This window comes from Microcaecilia unicolor, chromosome 8 (genome assembly GCF_901765095.1).
Source record: "Microcaecilia unicolor chromosome 8, aMicUni1.1, whole genome shotgun sequence".
In the NCBI taxonomy this organism is placed as follows: Eukaryota; Metazoa; Chordata; class Amphibia; order Gymnophiona; family Siphonopidae; genus Microcaecilia; species Microcaecilia unicolor.
The window spans coordinates 100,071,391-100,087,879 of NC_044038.1; the positions used below are offsets into that span (position 1 = coordinate 100,071,391).

General features: G+C 42.0%; 1 pseudogene; it reads left to right on the forward strand.

Moving 5' to 3' along the window:
• The window catches only part of LOC115476806, a 638,208-nt pseudogene that overhangs the window by 451,214 nt on the left and 170,505 nt on the right, over positions 1-16,489 (forward strand).

Genomic DNA, 16,489 nt, shown 5'->3' on the forward strand with positions numbered 1-16,489 from the left:
CTGTGTGTGTGTGTGTGTTTCTGTGTGTGTGTGCTTGCGTGTATGTTTCTGTGTGTTTATGTATGTGTGTTTGCGTGTGTGTATGTTTCTGTGTGTGTATGTGTGTGTTTATGTGTGTGTGTTTGCGTTTGTGTGTGTGTGTGTGTATGTTTCTGTGTGTTTATGTATGTGTGTTTGCGTGTGTGTATGTTTCTGTGTGTGTATGTGTGAGTTTATGTGTGTGTGTTTGCGTTTGTGTGTGTGTGTTTGTGTGTGTGTGTGTGTGTGTTTGTGTGTGTGTATGTGTTTGTGTGCGTTTGTTTGTGTGTGTTTTTATGTGTGTGTATGTGTGTTTGCGTGTGTATGTGTTTGTGTGTGTTTGCGTTTGCGTTTGTGTGTGTTTGCATGTGTGTGTGTGTTTGTGTGTGTTTGCGTTTGTGTGTGTGTATGTGTGTGTGTGTTTATGTGTGTGTTTGTGTGTGTGTGTGTGTGTGTTTGTGTGTGTGTGTGGGGGGGGGTTGCGGGTGGCTTTTGTGGTCGTGCGGTTGGGGAGTTTGCCAGCAGTCTGTAGCGATTCCTAGGCAGGGGGAGGAGTACGGAAACACTCCCCCTGCCTGGGTCGTTGTTTGTTGGAGGGGGTTGCCAGTTGGTAGGGGTGCCTTTATGGATCTCTTTACTCTCTGTGTTCCGCCCTCGAGGGCGGGGCAGAGAGACATGGTGAGTTGGATGGCTTCACCACCATGAACTTACGAACTGTTTAGGGATTTTGCAGATGGCTTCAGCAGGTTGTCTTCAGAATGTTGAGGTAGCGTTTTATGTACAGATGGGGCGTGGCTGAGGGTGGGTCTATGAGTGAGGATGACTGGTCCTAGCCTATGAAGACTACAGGATTTTTGTGCTTCTCTGCCTTGGAGTGAGCTTCTCTGCCTTGGAGTGAGCTTCAGAACGTTCAAGGTGGGATTTATTAATATAGATATATATGTATACACACACACACACACACACACACACATCTTACATTTAAGTGAAGCCATTCATTAATGCATGCGTGTCTCATATTGATGGTTGTTCATTTATGCACTGATTTGCTTTTATTATTACTATTTGCTGTTCACATTGTTTTTTTGGACTCCTGATGCAGGTAGTATAGCCTGGAACATGGCCTGTGTTGAGTCCTCCAAGCAGTCATGTGCATTTTTATGTATTCCTTGTAAGCTGGTGTCAATAAAGAACCCCTCTTTTGAAGATATCTTTGGCTGTACTCTGTTTCTTACATTACATTAGATTTTGCTATTCTACACCGCAATGTCCCCTGAGAGTTCTATGCGGTGCACAAAGTCAGACGTGGCAGGACAAACTCCTGGATGTACATCAATTTAAAATATCCAACAATAACAATTATAAAAATAGGTTTTAATAGCGTTCTTAAATGCTGAATATTGTGAAATTTGTTGAATATTCAGTGGTAAAGAATTCCACCAGTGTGGTGCTTGATAAAAGATTGTTCCAATAAAAAGGGTGCTGTATTTCACACCCCTTGGATTGGAGCACTGTAATAACAAAGGTAATCTGCATTCTAGTGCTGAATTTCTGACAGAGAGATGGCTTAATTTCCCTAGATATAAGGGAGCATAACCATAGATTAAAAGTCAGAGAACAGAGCTTAACAATATACAAGATATTACAGGAAGCCAGTGAAGCTTTCTCAGGAGTGGAAAAGCGGACATATATCTAGATCAATAAATCAGGCATGTTGCAGTGTTCTGTAGTGTTTGAAGTCGTTTAAGAAGACCTTCATTTAGTCCAACATACACAAAGCAGTAGTAGTCCAGATCAGAGGCGTAGCTAGGTTTTGACGTCTGGGGGAGCAGACTTTGTAAAATAGGCGCCAGACATGGGCATAGTTTGACTGTTTCATTTTGGGGGGCACAGGGTGTGGCTTGGCACATTTGCATATCATTTGCATATGTACATCTCATACATATTCAATAAGGCCATTTAAAAAACACACACACACCAGACTAAAATGCTGAATATGAAGCATATCAAAAACAATAGGGCCAGACACTTTATGAAATAACACAAAATCCTACAAAAAGAAACTCAAAATCTATACAGAAAACGTAACACACAAGAGCCCTAACTCACCTATGAAAATACCCTGGACCCTAGAGCACCAATATGCCTGCTACTGGAAAATGGAACAAGCTGGACTATTACACATTCCTACACAAAACACTACATGCTAGCAGAATCAGTCACCTCAGTCACATATGCAGAACACGGACAGACCCTCATGTGATACAAAATAGGGAACCACAAAAAACATGCCCACAAAAACTGAAATATAGATCTCTTCAAGAAAGCCAGACTCTGTAAGCAGTGCAAATACTGCTAAAAGAGAAACAGAAATGTATTTTCTCCTGTACTCTGCAAAATACAACAATACAAAAAAAATGTACATTTCACAAAGCAGGCACATATTAGTCCTTAAAAAAGCATTAAATAAAAAGAATGTTTTGTTTTCTACCTTTGTTGTCTGAGCATTCTATTTTTCTAGTTGGGCTGGTCCCAGTCTCTTTTCCACTTTTCATGTGTCAGTCTTCTCCTAAATTCTTTTCCAGGTTGGCTTTTCCATTTCTTTGCTCTTCTCTTGTCTTCTTCCTCTCCTTCTCTGCATCTGTCTGGCACTGATCTTTCATTTTATATTTTTCCCCCCACTTTTCTCTCACTCTTTAGTCCTTAGTATTCATCTACCTACTAGCTTTGACCATCTCCCTCTCATTCCCTTTCCAGCATTCCTATTCCTATATGTTTTTCTGATCATGCTGGCTCTGATTCTGCTGCTATCTGTCCTCTTAACTCTGTTTCCAGGGCTCCCTTTCCATTTATTTCTTTAATTTCCTCATTTCTTCTTCATTTCTTGCTCTATATCCATAAGTAAAAGCTGGGTCCTCCGCAGACTTGACTGTCCAGTGGATCCAACTTCTGCCTATTTTCTCCATCCATGTGCAGTTTTTCTCCTCTCTTCCTTTTCCCTCATCTCATCTCCTTCCTCTCTCTTCCCTCCCCTCCATCTTTGTCCAGCATTTCTTCTCTCTCCCTTCCCCTCCATCCATGTGCATCTCCTTCCTCTGTCTTTACTCCCCTCCATCCATGCCCAGAATTTCTTCTCTCTCCCCTCCATCCATGTGCATCTCCTTCCTGTCTTCCCTTCCCTCTCCTCCATCCATGTCCAACAATTCTCTCCTTGTCCTCCCTTCCATCCACCCATGTCCAGCAACCCTCCTCTCTCCACTGTCCTCCCTTCCATCCATGTCCAGCAATTCTCCTCTCCTCTCCATCCACCTATGTCCAGCAACTCTCCTCTCCCCTGCCCTCCCCTCCATCCACCCATGTCCAGCAACTCCCCATCCATATCCAGCAATTCTCCTCTCTCCTCTGCCTCCCCCGCCATCCATCAATATCCAGCATTTTGTCCTCTCTCCCTGGGCCCTGTCCTCCCATCCATGTCCATCCATGCTCCTCTCTCCTCTGCCTCCCTCCATCCATCCATATACAGCAATTTCTCCTCTCTCCCTGGGCCCTGTCCTCCCATCCATGTCCATCCATGCTCCTCTCTCCCCTGGCCCCCTCCAACCATCCATATCCAGCAATTTCTCTTCTCTCCCCTCCGTCCATGTGCATCTCCTGCCTGTGTTTCCTCTCTTCCATCCATATGCATCATTTCTCCTGCCCTCCCCTGCATCCATGTATAGCAACTCTCCTCTCTCCCCTGCCCTCCCCTCCATCCATGTCCAGCAACTCTCCTCTCCCTCCTGCCCTCCCCTGCATCCATGTTCAGCAACTCTTCCCTGCCCTCCCCTGAATCCATGTTCAGCAATTTCTCCCCTCCCCTGCCCCCTCCCCTGCATCCATATTCAGCAATTTCTCCCCTCTTCCCTGCCCCCTCCCCTGCATCCAAGTTCAGCAATTTCTCCCTTCTTCCCTGCCCTCCCCTGCATCCATGTTCAGCGATTTCTCCCCTCTTCCCTGCCCTCCCCTGCATCCATTTTCAGCGATTTCACCCCTCTTCCCTGCCCTCTCCATCCATTTTCAGCGATCTCCCCTCTTCCCTGCATCCATGTTCAGTAATTTCACCCCTCTTCCCTGCCCCCTGCATCCATGTTCAGCGATTTCTCCCCTCTTCCCTGCCCTCCCCTGCATTCATGTTCAGAGATTTCTTCCCTCTTCCCTGCCCCCTCCCCTGCATCCATGTTCAGCAATTTCTCCCCTCTTACCTGCCCCATCCCCTGCATCCATGTTCAGCAATTCCTCCCCTCTTCCCTAGCCCTCCCCTGCATCCATGTTCAGCTATTTCACCCCTCTTCCCTGCCCCCTGCATCCATGTTCAGCAATTCCTACCCTCTTCATTGCCCTCCCCTGCATCCATGTTCAGCAATTTCTCCCCTCTTCGCTGCCCCTCCCCTTCATTTATGTTCAGCAATTCCTACCCTCTTCATTGCCCTCCCCTGCATCCATGTTCAGCAATTTCTCCCCCCTTCCCTGCCCCCTCCCCTACATCCATGTTCAGCGATTTCACCCATCTTCACAGGCCCCTCCCCTGCATCCATGTTCAGCGATTTCACCCATCTTCACAGGCCCCTCCCCTGCATCCATGTTCAGCGATTTCACCCCTCTTCCCTGGCCCCTCCCTTGCATCCATGTTCAGCAATTCCTCCCCTCTTCCCTGCCCTCCCCTGCATCCATGTTCAGCGATTTCACCCCTCTTCCCTGCCCCCTCCCCTGCATCCATGTTCAGCAATTCCTCCCCTATTCCCTGCCCTCCCCTGCATCCATGTTCAGTGATTTCTCCCCTCTTCCCTGCCCCCTCCCCTGCATCCATGTTCAGCAATTCCTCCCCTTTCCCTGCCCGCCACTGCATCCATGTTCAGCAATTCCTCCCCTCTTCCCCGCCCCCTGCATCCATGTTCAGTGATTTCTCCCTCTTTCCTGTCCCCTGCCCTGCCTCTTAAGTCTCATTTTACCTGACTGAACGGCAGTGAAAGAAGCAGAGAACTGGCAGCTCGTTTTCAGCTTTCTCCTTCCCTCTTAGCATCCCACCCTTGCATAAACAGGACCACAGCTTGGCTGAGAGGGAAGGAGAAAGGTGAAGATGAGCCGGCTGTCCTCTGCTTCTTTTACTGCCATTCAGTCAGGTAAAATGAGTTTTAAGCACTGGCTGGGTGGCAGGAAAGCAGGAGGGCAGGTTTCAAAATATTGGGTTGGCACCTATAGCTGCATAAGCGCCGGATTTTTAAAAAATCGATTTAGGGGAACGACCGCTCCCCCTGCGCCCCACCTAGCTACGCTTTTGGTCCAGATCAAAACTAAAGATTGTACAAATAGCCTATAAGCTAAAAGGACCTGATCCTTCTTAATTTCCGCAAAGTATTCAAAGTTTTCAATATAAGTGAATTGATTTGAGATACAAGTGTTAAATTCTTATCATAGTAACATAGTAGATGACGGCAGAAAAAGACCTGCACGGTCCATCCAGTCTGCCCAACAAGATAACTCATATGTGCTACTTTTTGTGTATATGTTTGGAATTGGGAAGATTGAAAAAAACGATACCCCACCATGATGCAAAGGATGTGGAAAATGAAGAAAGTTAAAGGCCGGTGGGCAAGCTTCAATTACAGCAGCTGTATCACCTGGATGCAACCAGGTTTCAGTAACACATAAAATAGCAAGTTTATGATAAACAATTAGATTGGAAATCAAAGAAGCTTTATATCTTAAAGAACAAACATTCAGTAAACCAATAGTTAAAGAAGTTTGATTAATGACAGGTTGTTGATTCAAAAGTAATGGTATAGAAACAAACTAAGGAGAGGATGAATTGAATGTAGTGCAGGCAAGGGTAGGCAGAGTACGGTGGCCCCACCAAGTCTCAATAGGGGATGTCATGAAACAAATCAAAATAATAAGTATAGCAAGCAATGAAGAAAAGAGAGATAAATCAAAGTAACTCCCAGAAGTGTCCCGGAGGTGCTTCAAGGTGCGCCCAAGGCGCAGTGTTCCTTGGGCATGCCTGTGGCGCAAGCGCCTTAAGCTACTGACAGCACCTTCGTGGGGAGTCAGAGAGTAAGGAGCAGGAATCGGGTGAGTACAAGGGGAATCCATAGTGATCTACAAAAATTTAGATGTCCACATTTATATTTGTTACATTTGTATCCCACATTTTCCCACCTATTTGTAGGCTCAATGTGGCTTACGTATAGTATCTGCCCCCGGCATGAATAAGTGCCTGCCTGAATGGACAGGTGTCAAGGCTTGGGTCTGCCCCCTCCCCAATAGCCCTCCAAGGCAACCTATTTCTTTCTACATGCCCCCAAGTCAACAGATCTCCTATAGCCATCTAACCCACCACCTGACCTCTCCCCTGGCATGAATGCCCTGCATGGCAAGAACACCCTTGCCCCCTGAAAGATACTCCTACCCTACCCTTAATCTCTTCTTTGGGTTTTACTCAGTCACTGAGGTCTAGTGGAAGCAGGAGCAGAAGCAGTTCACACTTACTCCTACTCTTTTGGCTCCAGGTTCGAAAATTACCACCATGACCTCTAGAGGTAATCTGTGGTATTACCACTAGGGATAAGGTCAGGCAGACAAATAAGGATATTATCACTAGGCAGTGATATTACTGTGAGATTATGGCCATTGTGGATCCTAGAGATAAAGGAGTAAGGGTGAGTGGGGATTGACCATGCTTCCAATAGACACCAAAGACCCCAGGAAGACCCGGGGAAAGGATCCGGGGTTGGGGATAGCAGTGCTGGTGTCTCGGGGTGTTTTTCTGGCTGCAGTGGAATCAGATAGGGATCTTCATGCTGGGGGGGGGGGGGGGCAGGTTGGGTGACTGGAAGGATCTTTTTGATTTGGGGAATTTTAGGGAAATATGATGCCTTGGGAGGGGGAGCGGCAGTTCCTGATGCCTTGGGGGTTTTGGAGGAGTTGATGTTGGTGAAGGTGGGGAAGAGGGCTGCTGCTGCAAGACTGAGTATGCATGCAGTAAGGGAGGAGCTATTTTAAGAAGCTGCTCCCATGCACATTGTTTTTGTCCACATGCAGCTTTATAAAACTGCTGCTCCCTCTGGACATGGGGAGCCATCAGCATACAGCCTTGCACCCATTTTACAAGAGGCTCTGTGTTTGATAATGCCTCCTTTAAAATAATAGGGGGATTCTCCACATCTTGACCTGAATGTCTATATTCCCCTCTCATCATACTACCTAAAATCTGCCTCTTAATGAATATGATTGCTTTCCAGGGTTAAAAATTCACTGCATGGAATCTAGCTAACTAAGAGGCGTGGTTATCAACTGTGGGCTGCCGTTAAGATGGGTTATTTTATCATTAACTTGTGCCATTTTAGCACAGGTCCCATTTTATATAATGAGACCTACTTACTAATAACTGGGATTAACAGTAAAATAGCATGTCAATGGTAGCTTATGTTGATAAGTTCCCCACTCAGCCTCTACTTAGGCAACTAAGTACTACAGGTAATATGGAAGATTTTATATACAATTTTTTTCATTTTGTACCTGATTCAACCTCTGTAAATATTTTTAAACAGCTTGCTGATGCTTTTCTCTTCTGTTGTTCTTCCTGTAGGTGTCTGCTTAGCGGGACCGCAGGGAAGGGAGTTCATCACAGGCTTCATGGAGAACTACAAAGTTAGTTATGGCTCAGGCAGATTTGAGGTCATAATTACTGGCTACAGTGCCTCTACTTCTGTTACCGTTTCCATAAATAAGTCTAACTTTAAGAAAGTGTTTTCAATGAATGAGCGGCAAACCATGTCTATCCAGGTTCCACCATCAATAGAAGTATCTGGAAGCACCAAGACCTGCAATACCGTTATCATTCAGGCTGACAAAGATGTATCAGTTCTATCCAGCAACTATAAACTGAATACTGCTGACACAAGTATAGTGTATCCTGTGACACAACTGGGCACTGAATATTATCTTGTAACCCCTGATGGGGAGCCATCAGATGCTTTCAAAGAATTCTTCATTGCAACATATCAGGATGCAAACTCAGTTGATATCTACTTGAAAGGGACTGTTACATACCAGAGAAAGACCTATAATGCAGGGGACAAACTTACCATCACACTCGCAGCTTTTGAGGCTGTCCAGCTCCAAAGCAAATCTGACTTGACAGCCACCAGAATTGTATCCCAAAAGCCAGTAGCTGTCTTGACAGGGCACAGCTGTGCCATGAAACACACCAAGTGTAACCATGTTTATGAACAACTCCTGCCAGTCCCAAATTGGGGTACCACATATGTTGTGCCCACCCCGTCCTATCAGACAAAGTCAAATATAGCCTATGTTGTTGCCTCCCAGCCCACGCAAGTGGTCTACCAAAGTGGGAACACCAAGGACAGCAGGAACTTGGTAGCAGGACAGTTTCTGCAGTTGGAAGTTAAAGCATTTACACCCCTTTATATAACCTCCGACATGGGAATTCAGGTCACATTGCTGGACTTAGGCTGGGATAGCAGAAAGGGGGTAGTATATGACCCTTTCCTCATGTCTGTTCCAGATGTTGCATCATACTGCTCAGCCTATTATGTCTATGGACTAAAAGATTTTGAGAACTATGCACTTATAATAGCAAAGACATCAGCAACTGCCCAAATTGCCTTTGATAAGAGGCTGCTTAACACTGTTAAATGGGAGCAAATTGCAGGTACCGAGTATAGCTGGGGTGAATATAACTTTGGTCCAGGGTTCAGTTTCCACCTACTAGACAATCCCAAAATGCCTTTTGGGCTGCTGAATTTTGGAACTGCACACATGAATGGTTATGGATCAATGGGAATGTGCGCTGCCAGTAAGTATACAATATATGCTGTTTGCACTTTTCAATATATTTTAGTTGTATGTTTTCCAGATTGCCACCTCAAAACCAGTACTGCTAGCTAGATTCTTCAAAAAATCATCTTGAGTAGAGAGGTGTGGTAGCCGTGTTAGTCCACTTTTAAAGGTAATCATCAAAAGAAATAAAACCAAATAAAACAAGGAAAAGAAAATAAGATGATGCCTTTTTTATTGGACATAACTTAATACATTTCTTGATTAGCTTTCGAAGGTTGCCCTTCTTCGTCAGATCGGAAATAAGCAAATGTTGTAGATGACAGTATATATGAGTGAAACATCAAAGCATTTCAGTGACAGTCTATATGCATGGAGACAGGGGATGAGTGAAACATCAAAGCATTTCAGTGACAGTCTAACAGGATGGGGTGGGTAGGTGAGACTCAGGGAGACAGGAGAGCAATACAATTTACAAGGCAATACAATTTTATGTTTTGTAATGGGCTAGAAAACCTAGATCTTTGTTAAGTCCTGTCTGGTGGATGTCAAAGTATTTAATAATTTTGACTTCAAAGGTCTTACGTTCCTGTGTTGTTTTAAAGTTCCTGTTAGACTGTCACTGAAATGCTTTGATGTTTCAGTCATATATACTGTCATCTACCAACATTTGCTTATTTCCGATCTGACGAAGAAGGGCACCCTTCGAAAGCTAATCAAGAAATGTATTAAGTTATGTCCAATAAAAAAGGTATCATCTTATTTTCTTTTCCATGTTTTATTTTGTTTTATTTCTATTGATTACCTTCCAAAAAATCAATGTGCAAATTTCTTGAATTCCCTGCTTCCTCTTTTGGTTTTATTCATAGGTCTTTTTATTTGTTGTTGTAATATATTTTCTCTTCTGTTATCACCAATTTTTGGAATACAAGAGGTTGCTTTTTTATATGAAGTTCTAGTTCTTTCACAAAGTCAGGTCAACATCCTTACAACCACTAATGTCATCACAAATGGAAGCAAAGTTGTCTCAGCAAAAAAGTTGCATATGGGTAAACAGAAAGTTACCTATTGAATTATTCATGTAGTAATCCTCAGTAGGGCAGAAGAGCTTCCAGCCATATTGACTATAGCTGGACTAACTCATGCTGTAGCTTTTCATGTTTTCTTTATGTCACTTTTCCTAGGTAAGCCAGTGGCTTCCTGCAACACAGTACAGTGCAGGAAGAAGGAGAAATGCAAGATCCTGAGTGGTCAACCTGTGTGCATCCCAGACTCTGAAGCAGTATGTTGGGGCTGGGGTGATCCTCACTACCACACCTGGGATGGCAAGAACTATGACTTCCAGGGTACCTGCACCTACACCATTGCCAAATACTGTGGAAATGATGCCACACTTCCAGATTTCAACATAGAAGCCAAGAATGAGAACCGGGGTGGTTACTCTAAGGTTTCTTATGTCAGCTTTGTGACAATGCAGATCTATGGATTCACTATATCTGTTACAAGATTTCAAAATGGCTTAGTGCAGGTAAGGTGAAAATATTTGGTTCTCATACATTGTTGAATTGCCAGTTTGTTCTGATATTTAATCCATCCTTTGAAAGATGATACCATTACATTACCTGAACAGATATGTCTTAATATCAATTGGACTGATTTTCTACCTAAGTCAATGCTATCATGAAATACTAGTCTAGTTTGGCTTTATAGCATCTTAATGCATTCCGCATGACAATGAGGGCTATAGAATATAGTGATGGGTGTCAAGAAGGCAAATGAAGGCTATAATCTTATAATAACATATTCAGTAAAATTTTGAATTTAATAAATTACACAGAGAATTTTGCTAACTTCAGCATATAAAAAATATTTAGAAAGAGTGAGTGATTCTAATGATGACTATTTCAGAGGATGCTGTTTCAGAATGACAGTGACCTTTTCCTAATGATCCAATAGAAGACTTTTGATTCAGATGCCATGATGACAACTTAGACTCCCTGTTCTTGGAATTTCCATTTAAAATTGCATTACAGGTGTATCATCATTAAATACATTGAGGTTAATCCCCAGTATAATCAATTTTCAAAAGGTTTAAGCCACTTACTCTGGCAATTAGCCAGTCAGATCTGCCTATTTAAAAATTATCCCTCTCCCACGCTACAGTATATCTGTAACCACAAAATCAGATTCAGCCAGCCAAAAAGGCCAGATTGGTGGGAATGGGCTCCAGTGTTCAGCTGGTCAGAATGTTTTAAAATGGATGTATATAATTATGACTTATTGTTTTTGTTGTACTGATTTTGTTATTTGAATTTGTTTCTGTTTTATTCATTTTATGGGGTCAATAATCAGCACACAATATTTGCAACAGTAATTGCTAAAACTGAAACAGAGAAAAAACAAAACAAAAAGCCTGGAAACTCCCCAGTGTGCACACCCCTACTGGCGAAGGAGCTTGACAAAAGTGTTGGCTGATCATCATGATAACTATTGTTATTGTGATGTTATTGTTGAAGGTGTTTGCAGTGGGAAAATAGATTAATGATGACTTTGTGCAGTGCATGCAAGATTTCAGCCAGTCTATAGTTGTTATGACACTATAGCAAAGGTAATGATGGCAACAATGATGAAGGTGGTGCTAACAGCTATTGATATATTCTTCTTCTTGTAGGTGGACAATCAGCAATTGCGTTTGCCTATCACTTTAAACGATGGCAAACTTCAACTTTACCAGACAGGGGGCTCTCTTCTTGTTCAGACTGACTTTGGTCTGAAAGTATATTATGACTGGAACTACTACTTAAAAGTAGTAATTTCAAGCAGCTACTTTGAGAGTGTCTGCGGAATGTGTGGCAACTACAATGGGAACCCAAATGATGATTTTATGACTTCAGAGAAAGTGGTAGCCCCCAACGCTATTGATTTTGGAAAAAGCTGGAAAGTGGAAGATGGTGACAGGTTTTGCTGGCATGACTGCAATGGACAGTGCAAGGCTTGCAGTCAGGATATAGTGAAGACGTTTGAGAGTGAGCTTATCTGTGGCTTGATCACCAAGCTGGTGGATGGCCCCTTCAGGGAGTGCCATGCTGTCATTGACCCTAAAATCTACATGGATAACTGTGTGTACGATATGTGCATGACTGATGGCTACAAGCAAACCCTATGCCAAGCCTTGAAGATATACACTGATGCCTGCCAGAGGCAGAACATTGTCATCTATGAATGGAGGAAAATAGCTGGATGCCGTAAGTAAAGCATTAGGGGCCCTGGTTACTAAGGGGCCCTTTTACTAAACTGCGTAAGCGTCTATGCGCACCCAACATGTGCCAAAATGGAGTTACTGCCCGCCTACCATGTGGATCTTGTAGTAATTTCATTTTTGGTGCACGTCCATTTTTAGCAAAAATAAAAAAAGACCTTTTTTACAGGCGCATTGAAAAATGGATCGGCGCACACCCAAAACCCGCGCCTACACTACTGCAAGATAGTTTTCAGCACGCCTTTGTAAAAGGACCCATAAGCCATGTTATAGGCGTGTTAGCATTTTTAACATGCGTTAACTATGTACGCACGTTAACAGTGTACGTGCCTACAATATCCTTATAGGCGCCAACACAGCTTGTGTGTGCACTAATTGTAGATGCATTAAAAACGGTAACACGCCTTAGTAAAGAGGGCCCTAAATGACAAATAATGACCAGGGATGAAAGGATAGAAGTCCATAACAAAGGACTGGGTTAAGTCTAGCAGCAGTATCTATGCAACCTTTAGTATGTTTGCTTTTCTTAACTAAAGTGTTCAGCTTACCACAGCAAAAAAGGGATTACTGTGGGGCAGGTTTAGACGTCCTGTGGTAATTTTTGCATGTGCATGGGCTACCTATGTGGGGGAGGGTCTGGATGTGGAGAGTGGGCATGTTTTGTGCTATTCAATTAGTACAGTTACATAGACGTGTGCTAACCGCTTAGCGCATGGTTAGCATGTGAACCCTTACTGCCTACATGATAGCTGGCAGTAGGGGCTCATGCACTAATAGCCACATGCTAATGGCAAAATTAGTGTGTGGCCATTAATACCAATAATGGAAAAACTGGCCATTTATACCCCTGCAGTAAAAACGACCTTAGCGCATGGGAATGACCCGCATAAGTATGCGCTAAGACCACTTTTTATTGCAGTTTGATATGAGCCCCATAGCGATTTACAGTATAATTTCTAGATGTTTTGAACAGATTGTAAATACACTTATTTTAAGGAATGATTTTTTTGTACAAGTCCTAAAATCTTATGCAAACTAAAAAAGGGATGGCATATACACAATATAAAAACTCTTTTATACCATCAATACTGAAAGCTCTAGACAGTTTATACTTTAAAAAAAAAAGAGAAGAAAAGATAGATTCCCATATTTACCCTCCTGTTTACTAAGCTGTGCTAGCGGCTGCCATGCGCTAATGCCAACATTGCCCATTCACTTTGAATGGGCTATATCAGCATTGCCGCATGGCTTAGTAAACAGGGGGTTAGAGTATAACCAGGTTTTCAATAGTTTACAAAACCTCAAATAGTTACATTCAATTCTCAATAAAAGTGGAAGAGAATTCCATAAACGGGAGCAATTGTTTTAAACATTTTTTTAGAATCAGATGCTAACATAATGAAACCAGCAGAAGGAACATCAAGTTTATTAAGTTGTGCTGACCACTTAGGATTAAAACTTGATCATAACTGAATCAGAACAAATAAATAAATAGCCTGAGCTTATTCCATGAAGTATCTTAAAAGAAAAACAGAATTTTATACACAATTTAAGATGACATCCCTTGCTGCTGTATTATGTATGAGCTGTAAATGACATACTTGTTTCTTTGTGATGTCCATATGCAAAATATTATAATAATCCAATTTAGAGAAACAGAAGCATGAATAATCTTAAAACCCCTTTTACTAAGTGGCTACAAGCTCTAACCTGTGTTTACCACACACTAAAAGGTACTACCACAGGACACGCTCAGGTGTCCCACGGTAGGTTTGGAATCATTACACATTACCCAAACAATAAAAAAATAGGCTTTATTTTTTAGTGTGGGGTGTGTTTGGAGACAGAGAGTAGGTGTGCCCTCAGGTAGAACAGATAAATTGCTGCATGCTGCCTGATTAGCGTGGGAGCCCTTACCGCCTAGTAAATAGGTGGCGGTAAGGGCTCACACGCTAATGGTCACACGCTACTTGGTAAATCAGCATGTGGACATTAATAGAAAAAAAAGAAATTGTGGCCATTTTACAGCCACATTAAAAGTGGCTTCAGTCGAGCGGGAAACCCATGTGTTAAGAAGACTGCAGTACAACAAAACAGTGGGTAAAAAACCAGGAGTTCCAGAGTGAAGATGAACCAAACTGACTCGACACAATGTTGTGTTTCGGCCAAAGGGCCTACATCAGGAGTCTACAAATAAAAACAATATATAAACAAAATATAAAAGAATATAACACTAAAAACAAATGATAACACTCTGTAAGCCACATTGAGCCTGCAAATAGGTGGGATAATGTGGGGTACAAATGTAATAAATAAATAAATAAATAAATAATCTGAAAACTATGCAAATATCAAGTGAGAAAATAAAGAACAAAACAGCTAGAGCATTCATATGTCATGAAACATGAACATCTTGAAAGTAAATAAAGCTTAAAACATATATATAACAAATATAAAATTTAAAATTTAAATGCTATGCAAATGTGATGTGATTTTAAAGTGAAAAGCTAATATAAAGAACAAAACAGCAACAGCATTCATATAACATGAAGCATAATAATAGTAAATAAAACCTAAAACATTGATATGAATAAATACTTCCATTTTTTTTAAAAATGAACATACACAAAATGAAACAATCCAGAGAAAAAGAAGACTGCAGGCCACTTTTTAGCGCAGCTTAGTAAAAGAGCCCCTTCAAGATGAATAAAATGCAATTTAATGAAAGTGGAAGAAATAACTCAGCAGACTTGTGATTCACAACTTCAACCCGATTCCAACCATATACCCAGATACCCACAAATTTAGACAAAGAAATAGGTTTGTTATTCAGAGTCAGACAGAGATCAGAGTTTAAATTTTTCTCCTTTCCCACCCATAAGAAAACAGTTTTTTCAGTATTCAGTTTTAGTATTTTAGTACAAAACACTTGCAATTAGTTTGTCCAACCTTTTATCATGGCTCATTGTCATCTTTTTTACCTCTCTTTTCTCACCATCTAGTCTTAACAATATTCTGTTGTAAATTATCAGGGTAGAAAATGGACTCTGAATTCCTATGGTATTTTGCCAATCCAGGGGACAACATAGACAATCAAGGTTTCAGGATATCCACAAAATTACTATAAATTGGTAAATTTGCAATTTGTCTCATGCATAGTTATTGTGGGTATCTTGAACACCTGAGTGGCTCTGGGATCCCCAGAACAAACATGGGAAATCCTGTTTTAGGCAATGTTGATTTATGAATGATAGCTGTATAAAGTAAAGAAAAAATGCTCTTGGTGGCAGGGGCGGACTGAGAGTACTCTGGGCCCCCGGGCACTGAGAGTACTCTGGGCCCCACCCTACTGCTGCTGCCCCACCCACAGATGCTACCACTGCCCCCCCACCACCACATACATGCTGCCACCGCCTCCGCAGCCCTTACCTTGAAGGGATGGTCTAGTGGCTTGTTTGGGGGGAGAGACACCAAGGGTGGCCCATTCCAATGCTGAAGATTTACCAACGCAATGCTGGAGATTGAAGGCCAAATGAGTGAGATTTGTCTTGCGGGTCTTTGCCAAGTCTTAACCAGCTCTAGCATATGTACATTCTTAAAACTGACAGAATCTAATTAATAGAAAATAATTGTTTTTTATTCAAAAATTTACAACACAGTACTTACAAAGAATTACAACACAGTACTTACAAAGAGATTGACAAACATCACAAAATCTACATCAATGAGGAGAAGAAGAGAAAACCAAACATTAATCTAAGGAACACAACAACATAACCTCTCTTCAGTAACAGGCATATTATGAATTTATACAAAACCTTACAAAAGTCACTCGGGACCTGTATGACACAAATCTACCATTCCATAACAGCACCAACAAGGACCTTCCTAGGAAAAGGCAGCATTGAAAATATCGCAGTGAGCCCAGAGCATCAATACACTTATTGGGAAAATTGAACAAGCTGGATTACTACTACCTACAGGTCCCAACAATCAATAGTAACAGAATATCCGGCCTTGGTCACACCTGCAAACATAAATACAGGAGAAGTGACCACAAACTAAGTGGCCCTTTCACTAAAGCTTAGCGAGTGCTAATGGAATTGGCAGTGCTAAATGATGCGTGTCCAATTTTATACCTCTGGGCCACAGGGCACTTAACACACACTAATTCCCATTAGCACATACTAAGCTTTAGTAAAAGGGCCCCTAAGAGTAGAAATATGTAAAAAATCAATTAGCTAAATGCAGTACAACACCTGAGAAATATAAAAAGTTGCCTTTCCTTGTACAGTACAAAATATAAAGATAGCAAATGTCAATTCCCAAAACTGACACATTGCAATCAATAAATGGAAAATAACATTATTTTTCTCC